We start from the raw sequence: 5,785 nt of genomic DNA on the forward strand, positions 1-5,785 counted from the left end.
AGGAGCCGCTGATGAGGAACACACCCAGTAACCGAGCGTTCATCGTGAGCGCCAAGCACATCTTTTACACCCAGACTGTAACCTCATCGTGAGCGCCAAGCACATCTTTTACCCCAGACTGTAACCTCATCGTGAGCGCCAAGCACATCTTTTACACCCAGACTGTAACCTCATCGTGAGCGCCAAGCACATCTTTTACACCCAGACTGTAACCTCATCGTGAGCGCCAAGCACATCTTTTACACCCAGACTGTAACCTCATCGTGAGCGCCAAGCACATCTTTTACACCCAGACTGTAACCTCATCGTGAGCGCCAAGCACATCTTTTACACCCAGACTGTAACCTCATCGTGAGCGCCAAGCACATCTTTTATACCCAGACTGTAACCCTCATCGTGAGCGCCAAGCACATCTTTTATACCCAGACTGTAACCTCATCGTGAGCGCCAAGCACATCTTTTATACCCAGACTGTAACCGAGCGCTCATCGTGAGCGCCAAGCACATCTTTTATACCCAGACTGTAACCGAGCGCTCATCGTGAGCGCCAAGCACATCTTTTACACCTTCATATTCAGTTATACCTTCATATTCTGTTACATCTTCATATTCTGTATACCTTCATATTCTGTATACCTTCATATTCTGTATATCTTCATATTCTGTATATCTTCATATTCTGTATATCTTCATATTCAGTTATACCTTCATATTCTGTTATATCTTCATATTCAGTTATACCTTCATATTCTGTTACATCTTCATATTCTGTATACCTTCATATTCTGTATATCGTCATATTCTGTACATCTTCATATTCAGTTATATCTTCATATTCTGTATATCTTCATATTCTGTACATCTTCATATTCTGTATCTTCATATTCAGTTATATCTTCATATTCAGTTATATCTTCATATTCTGTTATATCTTCATATTCTGTATATCTTCATATTCTGTATATCTTCATATTCAGTTATATCTTCATATTCTGTATATCTTCATATTCTGTTATACCTTCATATTCTGTATATCTTCCTTATCTGTATATCTTCATATTCAGTTATATCTTCATATTCTGTATATCTTTATATGCTGTTATACCTTCATATTCTGTATATCTTCATATTCAGTTAATGTCACAGTGACCAAATGCGTCCAAATTTTTATAGGATTCTATCACATTTTCATAACAATAGCGAATATAACTTACCATGCACCGTTTTCATTGAGGTTTCTTACAAATTAACGATGTTTTATTTGTCCTTTATATGCGGATAACATTAAAATCTTAAATTGTACCATTATGGTCCCCTTTAGACAACAAACATAATGCTAATGATGCACTTTTGTTAAGATAATTAGGTGACCATTCTCTGTCACTGTACAGAGGTCGCATTAATAGTTTAACGCTCCTGTGTTGAGATCACGTTATCCTAATCCGGTGCTGACCTGTGAACAACTAGGTGATAAAGGTCTTGGGATTTGTAGTCATTTTGTAGTCATAACATTTTCACCTTTTAAACCAATGCTGCCATCTACTGACAACAGAAAGTGTTGTGTATAACGTTAAGTTGATTAGAGAGGCTACCCGCACACTTGTAAAGACCGTCGCCCAAAACACATTCTAGAGATTCCCACTTTTTACTGGTACATACGTTCATATCTAATAGTCTTTAGATGACTAAATATAGATGAATACTCATGAAATTTGATATATATATTCTAAAATAAGTATAATTTCACTTCACCTACCTGTCGGCATGAAATTCCCAAACGCTGACAGTAAAAAAAAGCCTGGATGTCGTGCAAAATGGGGCGTGACCGAATTTGGTTTTGGACGTTCCCAGACAAAGTGACCGAGATTGGTCTACGTTCCGTTATACCTTCATATTCAGTTATATCTTCATATTCAGTTATACCTTCATATTCTGTATATCTTCATATTCAGTTATACCTTCATATTCTGTATATCTTCATATTCAGTAATACCTTCATATTCTGTATATCTTCATATTCAGTAATACCTTCATATTCAGTTATACCTTCATATTCAGTATATCTTCATATTCAATAATACCTTCATATTCAGTTATATCTTCATATTCAGTTATACCTTCATATTCAGTTATATCTTCATATTCAGTATATCTTCATATTCAATAATACCTTCATATTCAGTTATATATTCATATTCAGTTATACCTTCATATTCAGTTATATCTTCATATTCTGTTATATCTTCATATTCTGTTATATCTTCATATTCAGTTATATCTTCATATTCAGTTATAACTTCATATTCTGTATCTTCATATTCAGTTATATGTTCATATTCAGTTATATGTTCATATTCAGTTATATCTTCATATTCAGTATATCTTCATATTCAGTTATATCTTCATATTCAGTTATATGTTCATATTCAGTATATCTTCATATTCTGTTATATCTTCATATTCAGTTATACACCATATTACACCATACACACAGTATAGTATGTATATCTCAGATGGACTGTTAGCTGCCCGCTGGTTTGCAGAACACAGGAAGTAGCTGGAATGTGTGTATTGATATGTTGTTGCTGTTGACCTCTTGACCTTGTGGCCTTGTGCGGCCCACAGCTGCAGACACTCCACAGTGACCCGTGTGACAGGGACGACCTAATATGGTCAAACTCTACAACTCTCTCTCCCACACACACATCACCAGACCCCACAGACCTGGAGGAGGTCAGATATCCAGACAGAATCACAGTTAACCCTTTCACTGCCGCAACTACCAAACGGTTAACCCTTTCACTGTGACAATACAGAAGGTTAACCCTTTCACTGCGACAATACAGAAGGTTAACCCTTTCACTGTGACAATACAGCAGGTTAACCCTTTCACTGCGACAATACAGAAGGTTAACCCTTTCACTGCGACAATATAGCAGGTTAACCCTTTCACTACCATACTACAGAAGGTTAACCCTTTACCCTAATCCCTTTTCAATGGATTGTTGTGATTTTTGGAAGCCTAGCCTTTTGGAACCTGTTTCTTACTTAACTAATGATGATGCTGTTGATCAGTAGAGTCCTTTCTCAGCAGCTCAATCCAGAGAGAGAGAGAGAGAGAGAGAGACAGACAGACAGAGAGAGAGACAGAGAGAGAGAGACAGAGATAGAGATAGAGAGGAGCGATGGGGAGAGAGAGAGGGCAAGAGAAGAAAGGAGCGATGGGGAGAGAGAAAGAGGGATGAGAGATGGGGAGGAGGAGCGAGAGGGAGAGAGGAAAGGAGTGATGGGGAGAGAGAGAGGGCAAGAAAAGAAATGAGCGATGGGGGAGAGAGAGAGGAAGGAGAGATGGGGGAGGCGGAGCGAGAGAGAGAGATAGAGAGAGAGAGAGAGAAGAAAGGAGCGATGGGGAGAGAGATGGCCGACAGGAATTCTCGCGGGTCATGAATTTTTCAGCCGCCTGCATCCGTGGTTAGAGACTCATACAGGTGTAAGAAGCAGGTTGTCACTGACATCTGTTCAGTATGGGGACCCCCCCCATCCTCCTCTTCCTCCTCCCCAGCTCTCTCTCTTTCTGTCTGTCTCTCTCTCTGTCTCTTTCTATCTCTATCTCTCTCTCTGTCTTTCGGTCGGTCTCTCTCCCCCCCCCTCTCTCTCCTCCCCCCCCCTCTCCCTCCATGTCTCTCTTTCTCTCTCTCTCTGTCTGTCTGTCTCTCTCTTTCTCTCTCTGTCTGTCTGTCTCTCTCTTTCTCTCTCTGTCTCTCTTCTCTCTCTCTCTCACTCTCTACCCCCACTCTCTCTCTCCCTCCCCCATTCTCCCTGTCTCTCTCTCTGTCTCTCTCTCTCTGTCTGTCTGTCTCTCTCTTTCTCTTTCTCTCTCTGTCTCTTTCTATCTGTCTCTCTCTCTCTCTCTCTCTCTCTCTCTCTCTCTCTCTCTCTCTCTCTCTCTCTCTCTCTCTACCCCCACTCTCTCTCTCCCTCTCCCCCCCTTCTCCCTCTCTCTCTCTCTCTCTCTCTCTCTCTCTCTCTCTCTCTCTCTCTCTCTCTCTCTCTCTCTCTCTCTCTCTCTCTCTCTCTCTCTCTCTCTCTCTCTACCCCCACTCTCTCTCTCTCCCTCTCCCCCCCTTCTCTCTCCCTGTCTCTCTGTCTCTCTGTCTCTCTCTCTCTCTCTCTCCCCCTCTCCCTCTCTCCCCCTCTCCAGCCTGTATAGTCAGCAGATGCAGCAGAGGACAGAACGGTCTCACTTTAACACCCGAGGGCCTCCGACACCACAGAGGTACCCAGAGGTAGAGCCTCTCAGCTGGGCCCCAGCAGCAGGGAGGACTGGCCTCAGGCTGAGAGCTGAGAACACAGAGAGCACACAGAACACACAGCTAATGTGCTCTGACTGCCAGGGAGACACTTCAGAGACAAGTTTGGTGCAACATCTGCTGCCAAGTCTCTACCGAGGAGAGGCTGGGGACAGGTAGAGAGAGGGGGGAGAGAGAGGTGGGGAGGGAGAGAGAGGGGGGGGGAGAGAGAGAGATGGGGAGGGAGAGAGAGGGGGGGGAGGGAGAGAGAGGTGGGGAGGGAGAGGTGGGGAGGGAGAGAGAGGGGGGGAGAGAGAGATGGGGAGGGAGAGAGAGGGGGGGGAGAGAGAGATGGGGAGGGAGAGAGAGGTGGGGAGGGAGAGAGAGATGGGGAGGGAGAGAGAGGGGGGGTGAGAGAGAGATGGGGGGGGAGAGAGGTGGGGAGGGAGAGAGAGGGGGGGGAGAGAGGTGGGGAGGGAGAGAGAGGGGGGGGAGAGAGAGAGGGGGGGGAGAGAGGTGGGGAGGGAGAGAGATGGGGGGGGGGGAGAGAGATGGGGGGATTTCCAGTTGTATTTATTTTGTCTCTCACTCAATGTTCCCATTGCGGGGACGTGTGAGATGAGTATGTCAGTGTGTGTGTGTGTGTGTGTGTGTGGGATGAGTATATCAGTGTGTGTGTGTGTGTGTGGGATGAGTATATCAGTGTGTGTGTGTGTGTGGGATGAGTATATCAGTGTGTGTGTGTGTGTGTGTGGGATGAGTATGTCAGTGTGTGTGTGTGTGGGATGAGTATATCAGTGTGTGTGTGGGATGAGTATGTCAGTGTGTGTGTGGGATGAGTATGTCAGTGTGTGTGTGTGGGATGAGTATATCAGTGTGTGTGTGTGTGTGTGGGATGAGTATATCAGTGTGTGTGTTGTGTGTGTGTGGGATGAGTATATCAGTGTGTGTGTGTGTGTGTGTGTGTGTGTGTGTGTGGGATGAGTATGTCAGTGTGTGTGTGTGTGTGGGATGAGTATATCAGTGTGTGTGTGTGTGTGTGTGGGATGAGTATGTCAGTGTGTGTGTGTGTGTGTGTGTGTGGGATGAGTATGTCAGTGTGTGTGTGTGGGATGAGTATATCTGTGTGTGTGTGTGTGTGGGATGAGTATGTCAGTGTGTGTGTGTGTGTGGGAATGAGTATGTCAGTGTGTGTGTGGGATGAGTATATCAGTGTGTGTGTGTGTGTGGGATGAGTATATCAGTGTGTGTGTGTGTGTGTGTGATGAGTGTCAGTGTGTGTGTGTGCGTGTGTGTGTGGGATGAGTATGTCAGTGTGTGTGGGATGAGTATGTCAGTGTGTGTGGGATGAGTATGTCAGTGTGTGTGATGAGTATGTCAGTGTGTGGGATGAGTATGTCAGTGTGTGTGTGTGTGTGTGTGGGATGAGTATGTCAGTGTGTGTGTGTGTGTGTGTGGGATGAGTATGTCAGTGTGTGTGTGTGTGTGTGGGATGA

This window comes from Notolepis coatsorum (assembly GCF_963971535.1).
Source record: "Notolepis coatsorum genome assembly, chromosome: 10".
NCBI lineage: Eukaryota > Metazoa > Chordata > Actinopteri > Aulopiformes > Paralepididae > Notolepis > Notolepis coatsorum.